General features: G+C 34.4%; 1 long non-coding RNA gene across 1 annotated transcript; it reads right to left on the bottom strand.

The window, feature by feature from the left end:
• Nucleotides 1-4,567: 4,567 nt before the first annotated feature.
• Nucleotides 4,568-5,681, bottom strand: LOC142615139 (uncharacterized). Its single transcript, XR_012840660.1, has 3 exons — nucleotides 5,545-5,681; nucleotides 5,196-5,343; nucleotides 4,568-4,740 (listed from the first exon to the last, which is right to left on the bottom strand). It is a non-coding gene; the product is annotated as an uncharacterized LOC142615139 (long non-coding RNA).
• Between the last annotated feature and the right edge of the window lie 7,951 nt (nucleotides 5,682-13,632).

Here is a 13,632-nt window from a genome sequence, read left to right on the forward strand (position 1 = left end):
AGTTAAGATTGCATGGTATAGTATATATACACATGCTTTTCTCCATTCCAAACCAAGAAATCTCATCCTCTTCGCTATTTATTCTATCTTCATTGGTGTGCTTTGAGAGTGTCTCTCTTCCATTATTTGTGGTGTATCAGTGTTTGGGAATGTAATTATGTAAAGGTCCACCAACTTTAAAAACATGGTATCAGAGCTAGTAGATTCATGGTGAGAATTCCATATTCCAACTAGATGGTATCATTTTAATTTTATGGGGTTACCAGTTTGTTTTTTTGATAACTGAAATATTTGAATGAAGGTGTTACTTGAATCCCAACATGTATGGTAGATAGTGGTAACATGACCAAAAGAATGTTAAAAAGCTTGAAAATGTCCAAAGAAGTTTGGGATGAACCTGCTTATGCAGTCTATTTGTCCAATTATTGTCTGGCATAATGATTGTATGTGGAAGAACCCCACATAGCAAGCCTGAGGCTGAAAGAAGAAAAATATCATTTTTTTCCCTCTATATAATGAAGATCAGCATATGAATGAAGTTCTAGAAGAGCTTCCACTCCACCTTCATCATTGGTATCTCTTATTTATGAAATTTCATCCTTAGGAGTCTTTCTAGTTTTCAAGGATATCTATGAGTCAATGGAGAATATAGATAACATCTCTCTCTCTCTCTCTCTCTCTCTCTCTCTCTCTCTCTCTCTCTCTCTCTCTCTCTCTCTCTCTATATATATATATATAATCAGTTGTGCAAGATTTAAAATGGATTAGTGCTAAAGGTTACTCGATGTTTTTTATTTTATTTTATTTTTTTGAGCATAAACTCGATGTTTATTTGAACCTTCACTTTAGTCTTTCTATTTTCAAAATTCATTGTTATAATAAATTATGTTGGTATTTTCATGTGTGAGTAGTGTTGTTAGTTGGATAAAGGGTACTCTGTTGGTGATAGTTGTTGATACTTTATCTTGTTTGACCTCGATTAGCATGCCAAAATATCGATTTAGCCATTAAAAAGTGAAAACAATGCTTAAAAAAAAAAGAATTATTACATGGAAAAAGATTGCCTATTCCAATCGAGCCTGGGATTAATCATTATAATGATTCAAGAGTTCAAAATCTCAAACTTGCAATTTTTTGCTAAGTTTGACCAATGTTGACTAAATCTAACGTGATTAGTCAAAAAGTGGACCTTTTGATCCAACCATCCAATTGACATAAATTTGTTACCATCTTAAAGATCATTAAATTACCTTCAAAACGATAGCTCATGGGCCATAATCAGAGTTAAAATGGATAAAATATCAAGAATACACCAAAACTCTAATTAAAAGTATTATTTTTCACATAAGAGGCATGATTTTCAGACTGGACTGGACCATATGGTTTGAATTGGTTAATGGGGAACCTCTCACAAATATAGTTTTTCAACCCTAACAACCATTCTATGATAAAAAAAGCAAGAAACCATTTGAACCATTGACAAACCACCCAGGATTGAAAACCGTGGACAGTTCTCACAGTTCGGGTTAGCCCTTTAGAAAAACAGAAGGTGTTTACGAGCTCAGCAACTTATCACCATTTTCTTACCTTCAACCCTACCAAACGTTGAGATGAATGCTTTTGCAATATTTTTAGACAAAAAAGAATAGAAGAAGAAAGGAGCAAGGTGATGATGCAATGCTTGGGGCAAGACTTTTTGGAAAAAACAAGAAGAAGAACATTTTGAATATTTTTATGAGTGGGACAGAGAAGAAGGGAGAGGAAGAGATTTATGAAGAAGAGAGAGAGAGAGAGAGAGAGGTGAGAACATCTGATTATTTGAACGTGTAGTTGTGTAGGCATTCGAAAAGTAAAAAAAATTGAATGTGTGGATGAGAGAAATTCAAGATAAAAGTAAATAATAAATAAGAAAGAGATAAAGATGAGAGAATTAAAAAAGTGGTGGAGCTTGAGATAAATCAATCAATCAAATGGTGGAGAAGGAAAATAAATAGAAGGAAAAAGAAAAAGAAATAAGAAGAAACGTATAAGAGTTGAGCAATTTGAGAAGTATAAATAATTTAAAACTTTTTTTTACCAACTACTTACCCCACCCACATATCACACTAGCTTCAGTGGTTCTCACTTATTGATTTTTTTTTTTTTAATAATAAAATGGGCTGAGTGAGTCATATTGGACATGTATGAACTTATAGCTTGCATTTGTTAAAATTCATGACAACATATATGATTTTTTTTTAATCAAATATGTGTGTGTATATATATAGATGTTGATACCTTGTAGCAATTGATCACCACATACAGTGATGTTGTGCGCCCTCTATCCCTAGAGGGGGAGGCTTGTGCTAGACACGAGTGTTGTCATAGACACTGCATTTTGTACATCTTGCGACTCGGGCTCTTGTCCCCCAAAGATGGTGAAATTCTAAAGCTCAAGGTTGCTTTAGGGCCCGATTAGATTATAAATTGACTTAAGGAAGGTTTTAATGAAAAATATAACTCTTTTATGAACAAAATAAAATTAGTTTTGGAAAATAAAGGCCAAAGAAACCCTAGGGCTGCATATGCATACATGCGTATATATATGTAGGCTTGATGTATGCGAACGCATACACAGACCCTGCGTACTCAGTTTGGGTTTTAGAAGCTATAAAAAACTAGTCGCTAAGCTGTGCAATAAATGAGATTCATTAAAAAGGGGAAAAAACAATATTGCAATTATCATTTACTGCACTAAATCAGAATGTCTGAAGATTCACTAATTAAATAATACAGCTAAATGGAGAAGACCCAAGCGTAACATAAAATCTTTATTAATTTAAATATTAAACTTTGTCAAACTTAGTACACAATGTGCTTGTGCCCAATAAAAAATTATAAACACAATAGGGGATAAAGAAATCTTGTATATCAACTCCATAAAAATACAAACATGCCGATAAGATTAATACCACTACCATAGGTCCATTGAAAATGAAATTATTTTCATAGTTACATATATAGTGTGTGTTTGAATATCGCTTATTTTGCTGAAAACTAAAAATAATAAAAAATCATTTTTCGGTTACTGTTTACTTTTAAAATTACTGTTCATATGCCTGATTGCACTGTTCATGTCCCATGAACAGTGCAAGAGGTGTTGAGTTGGAAAAAAAAAAAAAAAAAAACTGAAACGCAAGCGTAGTAAACCCAGCCTGGATCCAAACAGAGCCATACTGTGAATAAAAAAAATAAACAAATCGCAATAATGATCGCCACCTTATTTTCATAATAAATAAATATAATATAGTTACCAATGTCAAATTCTTTTGCTATGACTCAAAAAGAGTAGAAAACATAATGCAACACATCTGCATTTTATAGGAGAGTACATCATATATGTATTCAACATAAAACATTGAGTTCTATAAATTGTTATTAATCTGTATTTCAAATCTCTTGTTAAATAAATTAAAGACACAACCATTAAGTCCAGCAACACATATTTGGCAGCTGTGTAAATGCAATAGCAAAACTCAAAACAATAGAAGAGACATGCTAGGGTAGTGTCCTACACAGCCTTATTAAGTGCATCCCTTTTCTGAGGATCCAAATGTTTCTTATAGTGAAATAATTGGCAAATGGCCACTAATGTCTTTGCATTTTAATCAACCTCAAACCCTGCATAAAATTAAAGAATAATTAGTGTAATAATTTTTTATAAATTATATCTTCAAGTGACAATCTGCCAACCACATCCCTCTAAATCCACATATCCACCTAATTTTCACAATCTAAGCAATAATTACGTCAAAAGCTAAGTGTACTGTATTAGATTATTAGAGCTATTTATGTCAAATCAATTTCCATTCTCAAATAAAGACAATGCATTGTCTAATTCCTAGTTTTATAATATTGAAATCAAGTTAGAGCATATACATAGCATTTTGTATGCAAACTTCAACCAAATCACAACGAAATAACTGGGGTTATAAGACAAACCAATTTTTGCAACTCCTTTCATTTAGTTATTTCTTATCTATTCATTTAGCAGTTCAACTATTTCAAAGCAACAACTTGAAGAACTTGCTTTTTCCATTTCTCAAATACACAATGGAAGGCCTTGCTCTCTTTTTTTTTCTACATTGGATAGTGACTACCCTTGAATATGATGTCTGCTTCAAAAGTAACCATTAAGAGACGTGAGCACTTAACAGTACTTCAGCAATCATCAATTTGCATATTTTAAATAAGTATCATGCAACATAAACTTACCATGACACATAATGTTCACAAATCATTGTTAAGAAAAATCTAATGCACCTACTTTCATAAGAAACTTACCATGATACATACAGTTCTTTTAGGCAACCAATCATTGGTAGGGGGCCATGCAAGCAATTCCTTCTGCCAAGGAATTTAGTACATTCTAAGAAACAAAAATGTTATATCCCTCATAACTAAAAAGCAATGCTCTACCAACTGGAACTCATAAGAATTAAAGAATTCACACAGAGTTGTAAAGCAATCTCTTGAAAAACTAATAGACAAACAAACAAAGAGGGTAAATCGAAGATAAAAGGGAAATATGAAAAGAGAAAACATACAGATACAGTATTTAAAATTTTAAAATAAGAACAGAGAAAGCAAATATTTGACCTCACACCACATGGAGAGAGAGAGAGAGTAAGAAAGCTTTTACGAATTTGAATCAAAAGAGGACGTCCACTGCATCTTGATTTTGCTCCTTCAATCCCAATTCTGCAAAGCTCACAAAAAACCAATAGGAAATTGATTTTCAATTGAACTGAAGGTGAAACAAAGAGAAAGCAAATCTCTCTATTTACTTTTTATCACTTAACATCGTTAGGAGCGGAGACAAAGCAGGAGAAGGTGCACTAAAGAGGCCGGAGAGAGAAATGAATGAGAAGCTATGGTTTTCCTTTTTTTCTTTTTTTGATAGGAAGGGGCTATGGTTTTTGATTTGGGGATATCCTGCATATTAGTGTTATCATGGGAAATTTTAGTACTGCTCCAAAATAAGTTTTAGTAAACCATCAGTACTTATTTTTTTTAACCAAAAAAGGCCAAGAATTGTTGAAATAAACAGAGTATCTATAGGAAGATTTATAAACAGTAAACAGATGCAGGATATGACTAATCTAATCCTGAACAAAAATTAAAGCATGATGGCATTAAAATTAGATAAGTTTGACCTGTATAAAGAGAACATGAATCTTCACATTCCCAACCATGTCTCTTGTGCTAAGATACCATAGATATTGCTTTTTCAAAATCACGAACAGACTTTGCCAATAAAGCCTTCTCCATGTCAAACCCGTTTGCTTTGCCTTGAAATAGTTCCTAGAAGTTAAGTAGACATTAAACATAAGTTATTCCCAATTAAAAAAATAAGCATAAGTTATTATACTTAAATGGCAGCCAACACAATTCAAAGCATACCACATCAATGAATATGTTTGTTCAACATTAAAACAATGCTAGAATGGAGGGGCATAAAGCATTTGAACCAAAATAGAAAGAAGATTGAAAGCAATCACCAACCTTATTAGATCTTAGAATATCTATTAGTCCACCAGTGAGCTTTTGATCAATGGCCATGTGATAAGGAGAGGACCTTATAGCCTCCTCTAAGTCAAATGGATTGTCTATGCACGTGGCAGCTGCAAGCGGTGTATTCTCTCCAGCTACTGCCAAGTACTTTGTCAATATGTTTGCACCATATTCCCAGCCAACGGCCATCAATGTAATCCATGGCCTTGCCTTATTGATGAACTGTATAGCTGTGGAGATATCATCGCTGTCAGCATCTGAAAACAACCTACAGAAAATAGGATAGTAAAGAACCTCCTACTATCAACACATTCAAAAGAAAGCTGTAATAGACAATTCTCCTGCCCATGAACCTGAGCATGAGATTGATTAGAATTTACCATGAAAACAACTACTTTGAAGTAAAAGCGGCAAGGTTTCCTCCCTTACCCACACCACAAAATTAATATATATATATATATATATATATATATATATATATATATTAAAAAAATGGCCTGTCCTAATTCACCCCACACATCTGGAATGCGATCCCTCATTGCTTGATATTGTGCAATGAAAAACCATGTAGAGTATTTGTCCATTTTCACCACCCTTTCTTCTACCAAAGTTCCAAACTTGTCCTGTAAATTCATCTACTCAGCTGCCCTGTTTTCAATGGATATAATGGTGGTTAGGATGTTGATCAGTGTTCCACGGTAGAAATAAATGTTTTTGTTTAAGATGTTTGCCTTAGAACTCATTGCTAGACCCTTTCTTTGGTCGATATTGGTCATATCATGGTGCAATTTGTATTATGCTAATATTGAGCCTGCTATGAGTAGTAATTAATTTGTTATCCAAAATATCTATTCATTTCTTTATTGTTACTATTATTATTCTAGAAAGTATGCTTCAAACATGGATGGAATTTTTGAAGAAAAATAGCCTTTTACCTTGCACTGCCTTAGGGTGTTATCCTTAGAAGCAGCAGCCACAATGATACCTTCAACTCCTGTATATAGAAAACAACTTTAACATTGATAGTGTAAAGAAGTAGAGTCACTGAAACATTTACCATTTCAAAGAAATAAATATTGGCAAACAAAGAATAGATAAAAAAAATATCTTCAGAAACTAAGTAGGATTAAAAAATGAAAATTATTACTAAATTGCTTCAGACATACAAAGTTCTTAGACAATTTAAGCCATATAGGTCCCAAGTTCATGTGAAACAATTATTTTTGGCATTTTTGAGAAGTAACAATGGGGAAAGAAATACCCTTTCTTTATCTCAGATTTAGGCTTCTTATAAACTTCCTTTTCCTCTTTTTCTAACAAAGACAGCACCACCTTAACAAAAACAGTTCCCATGAATCAAAATTCTTAAGCAAATATATATATCCCCATAAGCAGAGCACTCAACAACAGGAGTATAGGACTGCTATATTGATAGGAAATATTTTCCTCAAAGTTAAAACTTATCTGTAAAAATTCAGTGAACACTTCACATTGAAGTTAAGATTCAAAATAACTTTCAGTAAGGATGGAAAGTTTTCTATTAGATTTTTTACCTTGTACTTCCTAAGTGATGGAAAGTTTGGTTTAGGCATTTTTAAAAACACTATGGGGAGCAAATAACACAATCACCAACCAAAATCTTCAATTGGTAGTACAACTTTAAACAAAATACAAATGTATAAATAGTTACTAAGTATTTAACATCTAACCACTGTAATATATCACACACACACAATGAAGTATACAAAAAATTTCCAATACCAAGAGCAATATAAATAAAGAGAAAGTAAGAAAAACACTGAAAGGACACTCACAATGTGGTTCATATGGGCAAGAGAGATGCAAAGGAAGTCTTGCTGTATTGCCTGCTAGGGACAATGACCAATATTGAAAGCCAAATTGAGAATATGCAAACTTATGCAGGTTTTGTGGCCTGCGATTGACAGATCCTTCACCAGTAACTTTGTTTTATATTCATCACACTCTCAGCTTTGTGACTCAATCGAGGAGAACAAACCACCATCTGAAAAATACACATAATTTAGTAAATTGACACAAAATCAAAATAGAAAGGAAGGAAAAATCCACAATAAATAGAGGCCCAAGAAGGACAGTAAATAAATAAAACTTACTAAAATTAACAACAATTTATAGCATAAGAACATATTACCAGTAAATTTTATTTATTTCAATCAACCTAAAAAAGATGGAGAGGATGAGAGAGAGTTGAAGAAGAAGCAAATATCTTCAATTTTGCATGGGTTCAATCTTAATCAAAACCAATTATCCAAATACCTAAATTAAAGAAAATCAAAACAAATCCAAATACCTAAATCTAAGATAACAAAAATTAAAATACCTATATTGGTAACGGCTTTGGCTGTATATGATGGTGGTGGGAGGCTGACACTTTTTGCCACTGAAGGAGTGAGAGAGTGCCCATGGGCTATGGTGGTTTTGAGAATTGAGTGAGGAAGAGAGAACGGCAAAGAAGAAGAAAGGGCATAAAACCTAAAATAAAAAAGAAAAAGAAAATAGTCACATATCTCTGTTTTTTTCTCCATGTCTTCATAGCCTCTCTCTCGATTTCATCGCCTCTCTATCTCTGCCTCTCTATTTCTCTATCTCTCTTTTCTCTCGATTTCTCTTTCTCGTTTCTCCATGCAATGCTTTTTTTTAAGCATTTAGTTTCCTTTTATACCAAGAGACTCCAAACAGTATTTTAATGGAGCGAAAAATTATAATTTATCACTTTAAAACGGTGTTATAGCGTTACTAAACAATGTAATGTATCGTTTTTTAACTTAAACATGTCTAAATTTTAAATAGCCGCTTTTCCTACATGGCAACATCTCCTTAATTGTAGGAATCAACTTTCTCTCAGCTTCTACTATTATATATAGTATACGACAAGTTTTCTACATTAAAGCTGAGGTTTGGAATGAATCCCACATCGTCGAGGAGCCATTTCCAAACCCCCATTTTTTAACTATATAAAGTATTACATGGTATATTTCAAAAACACATAGAAAATCCTAAGGGAAAATACAAGATTCACTAGAAATAGTGAATCAAAGAGGGAGTTTTTCACTAATCATCCTCAAGCCAATATTTTCTGATTGGGGGCCTTTTCTGGCCTTGATTTTTGAGTTTTAAAATTACTAATCACTGTTATATTTGATTGTGAATAGATTGACTGAAGAGAATGGTCAAAATTAAGTTTGAAAAGCTTCTTGTTTGAGGTATTGAGTTCTAACCCTTTTCTTTTCATTTCCTTGTTTTAATTCTTTTTTCTTTTTGTTCTCTTGCCTTGTTTCTGTTTTAATGTGTTTAAGTAGCCTAGAGTTTAGTAGCTCTCTATTTTAAAGCATGTGAGGTTGTTAGTTTCTTTAGTTTTTGTTTTTGCACTGTTTTTCTGTGTTTCTATTTCTAGGTTAGGGTTCTAGGGCGTGTCTACATGTGCAAGCTTCTTACAAAAGTATGCAGGCTTGAAGTATGTGTATGCATTCAACTAGGCTACGTACACAAGCCTATGTTTGTACACGCATACTCGTGCCTAGAAACCCAAATTTGAGTTTTTTTGCTTTTGTTTATTTATTTTTTTCACATAATATGCCTCTGTTTTGACCTTCCCTTATGTTTTGAGTCCCTGTTTCTCTGTTTGATTTTTTTTTTTACCTTTAACATGCTAGATTAGGGTTTCTTTCTATTTCTTGCTATGATATACTATGAACATGCATTAATATAATCATGCATTGATGCATAGGTGCTATGATGCAGTAAGGTAAGTGAGATAAGACATGCATTCATATAAACATGAATTTTGGATGTTGAACACAAAAAATATTTTGTTTGATGCTTAGATACTATGCTTAGATGTTTGGGCTATATTTGATATCAATACCTTGCTGCAATGTTCATGTTTATGCCCTTGTGATATCTTGTTTGTTTGCTGCCTTGGATAAGATGATATGATATGCATGATAGATGTATGTTAGGTTTGATATGCATTGCCATGATAGGTATATATTGGGGTTTTGGGATGATTGAAGCTATGTTGATTGTTAGATGCATGCTAATGTGCGTGTGAGTATAGAATTCAATGTTGAATATGCCTTTAATGAGATTAAGACACACGACATAATAAGTGGAGGCTGACACATAAGTCTAGCGGTTTTGGGTGCCTAACACATTCCTAAAATCATACCTAAACTCCGAACCCATACTCTGGTAGTAAGATCAGTCATTCCACGTAAAGGCGCTATGTAAATGGTTCCTAGACTTAATTCAGGTGGTGACTCCATATTTTCTTTGCCCTGGTCCACTTGGCTAAGGCGTACTCCCCTTTCCTAGGAGGAATTCCGCTGTGCCCACAATGGCGACTCCACTAGGGATAGAGAGTTTGATTCCGATGTGTCTCATTTCTTAGTCTTAATAAAGGCTTGTTCAATATTTGTTTGCACACACTTTCACTTAATTCTTTTGTCCCTTTACCTTGGTTGGTGATGAGTTGGAAGATGAGTACACTCCATTTGGGCCAAAGTCTTTCAAAGTTCATTCCAACAACTCACAGTATGTGCCATTGCCTATGATAGGCTTTGAGTATGCTAAAGGTTTGCCACCAATCCAAACGGTCCATTTAGGCCCAATGTTGGAATCATAGCCCACCTAGTTGTGAGTGATCTACATATCTATCCTTTTAGCTCTAGGGAGCCTACCCACACTTAGAAAGATCTTAGATCCTATCAAAAAGAGGGTACTCTTTATATCGCTTGTTTGTTTAACAATATATCTTGTGTTCACCTAATTCTAAAAGACAACTAAAGGTAAAAGATATAAAATTGAAAGATGACTCAAAAGTTATGGCATACCTCAAGATGATTGGAATAAAAGAAAAGTTCTCACATAAGAGGCTTATCCCTTAGTCTAAAGGTATATCTTAACTTGAAAGGTTCATAAGACCATAGCCTAATTGCTATCATGAGCCCAAATCAAAAAGGCCTTTTGAAAAGGAGAACCTTGGGTCTAAGATAACAAGTATGCTATGGACTTAGCATCCAACATCCTACAAGGTCAAGATGAAATTCCCTAAACTTAGGCCTCCTTGGTGTATGTCAAGCCCAAAATGATGAGAACTTCATGGACCTTGAGAGGAAGGCTACAAATATTATAGCTAGGGGACTACTTAAAAAAAAGAAAAAAGAAAAAAGAAAGATGAATGATGATAATGGAATGAAAGAAGAAGAGCTCAAAAGTGATGAATACATTGTAAGCCCGTATTTGAGACAAAGAATTGAAAATCTCTAAGTACATTCTAATGAAAGCCCATGAGAGTAAGATATGAGCTTTATTGTAAATAGACAAAGGCCCAATGAAACAAGGGGCAAGGTTCATAAAAGGAAAGTGAGTGATTTTGTAATTGGGTCTTCATTAAAATGGACTTAAATACTTTTTTAAGAACATCTAATAAGGGACTTTTAATTGGGACTTGTACTGACCAAATTCATTAAACTTCCCAATTTTCCACGTACCAAGATGTTTGACAACTTGACTCAAGAGGATATCAATCAAATGATGACTAAAGGGAAAGTTCGCTTCCTTCTACTAGAATTCTTACCATAACTGAGAAGCACTCCTAGACCATGGACCTTTTAGAGGGCCCACGCCAATGATTTCTTGGAATTGGGAAATGTAGGATCGTGGGAAGATCGTGACTGGCTAGAATGGACCTCAACAGCAAGAGCAACTCAAGTTACCCCAGTTTGCTTCATGCTTGAACGTGACACAGACCCTCCTTTCGATGACAATCAATACTTTTTTTTGGCCCAAGATGGAGATGAAGAAAAAAGGAGAACGATGAAGTGATTAGATATTGGAGTGAAGATGGTGACTGGTTTTTTGACAAGGAAGATAGAAATTTTCCCAATGAAGGTGAACTTCTGTGTGACATAACCAAAGCTATAAGCATGTGGGGGTCTCTAAAAGATGAGGACTAGTTCACCGAGCTAAAGACTTTGTTCGAAGATGTAGACAAGAAAGAAAGCAATGCACCCTAAAGGAGAGGAAAGGAAAAATTCATCAGAGGATAACTTAATAATTGGAATTGGGTTAAGTTTTCTAAGAATATGGGAAAGAAGTTTTGTGATGCAAGTTCCAATGTACTTTTAAACATTTTCAATAAGATGAATTTTGATTTGGCTTATTTAGATGTGTCTCATAATATTGAAATTCTACACTTAAATGATACTAATGAATTTGAAAATGAAATTAATAAACAATTGGAAAAGAAAATTGAACCTATGGAACCAACTTTTGAAACTCTTAATTTAGGCAATGATGAGAATCCATACTTAATTAAAATTGGCTCAACCCTAAATGAAAAAGAAAGAAACAAACTCAAAGAGCTTTTCATAGAATTTCAACAAGTGTTTGCATGGTCCTATGAAGATATGCCTAGTATTGATCCCGAGATAGCTCAACACCATATTGATACCTATGTCACATGGTACCTATTAAGCAAAAGTTGAGACGCATGAGAACCGAATGGCTTCTAAAGATCAAAGAAGAGGTCACCAAGCAATTGAAAGTAGGGTTCATCAAACTGGTGCACCAAGCCGAGTGAATAGCCAATGTTGTGCCCGTACCAAATGAGGATGGAAAAGTCTTAATGTCCATAGATTTTAGGGATTTAAACAAGGCTTACCCTAAGGACGATTCCCCTCTTCCTCTCATAGATGTTGTAGGGGATAATACGACTAGTATTGCCTAAGGATGGTTTCTTGGGATATAACCAAATCAAGATGGCTCAAAGGATATGACTAAGACTACCTTCACCACAAAATGGGGAATCTACTGTTACACAGTAATGCCATTTGGGCTCAAGAATGTGGGTGCAACCTATCAAAGAATGGCTATAGCTTTGCTACATGACATGATGCACAATAAGATTGAGGTGTACGTCAATGACATGATCGTAAAATCCAATGATAGAGAAGGACACATTATTAACTTAAGGAAGTTCTTTGAAAGGATCAAGGAGAATAGATTGAGGTTAAACCCCAAAAGTCACCTTTGGAGTAACTGGGGGAAAGTTGCTAGGCTTTTTGGTAAGTGATAGAGGGATAGAAGTTGACCATCAAAGATCAAAGCTATATTGGATATGCCTCCACTCCAGAGTGAGAAAGGAATAAAGGGATTCTTAGTTTGATTGTAGTACATTAGTCGATTCATTGGCAAACTCACTTCCACCTGTGAGCCCATCTTCAAGCTTTTGAGAAAGAATGAGCCCTATGCATGGAATGATGAGTGTCAAAAAGCCTTCAAACTCATCAAGGAATATCTCTTCCATCCACTTGTCTTGATACCCTGGAAGCATGGGAACCATTACTCTTATACCTCTCTATCATAGAAGATGCGGTTGGAAGTATGCTTGCATAAGAGGATGCTGACAAGAGTGAGAGAGCGGTGTACTATTTGAACAAAAGGTTCCATGATTATGAAACTAGATACACACCCATAGAAAAATCATGCTTTGCTCTCATGTGGGCTGCATAGAAACTAAGACACATCTTCCTACCTTTTCAGATATGGGTAATAGCTTGAATGGACCCATTGAAGTATCTATTTGAGAAACTCTCTTTGAGTGGTAGACTATAGAGATGGTTGATCTTGTTAGCACAATTTAATTTGAAATATATGGCAAGGAAAACTATCAAAGGAAGTGTTGTGTCAGGTTTTTGTGCCGAGAACCCTGTCAAAGGAGAAGATGGCAGAGAAGATTTTCCAAATGAGGATATTTTGGACATCAACTAGGGGCGTGGAAGATGTATTTTGATGGAGCCATGAACCAGTATGGGAATGGAATAGGGGTACTCTTGATCATTTCCAAAGAATCTCACATACCATTGGCAATTAAGTCAAACTTTGAGGCAACTAATAACATGGCTGATTATGAAGCTTGTATCACCAAAATGGAAGCTCTTCAAGAGTTGGGGGTAAAAGAGGCAAAGGTCTTTGGAGATTTGACCTTAGTTATAGCCCAAGGACAAAGATTGTGGAAGGTAAAGGAAGAACACTTAA

Source organism: Castanea sativa, chromosome 11 (assembly GCF_040712315.1).
Source record: "Castanea sativa cultivar Marrone di Chiusa Pesio chromosome 11, ASM4071231v1".
Classification (NCBI taxonomy): domain Eukaryota; kingdom Viridiplantae; phylum Streptophyta; class Magnoliopsida; order Fagales; family Fagaceae; genus Castanea; species Castanea sativa.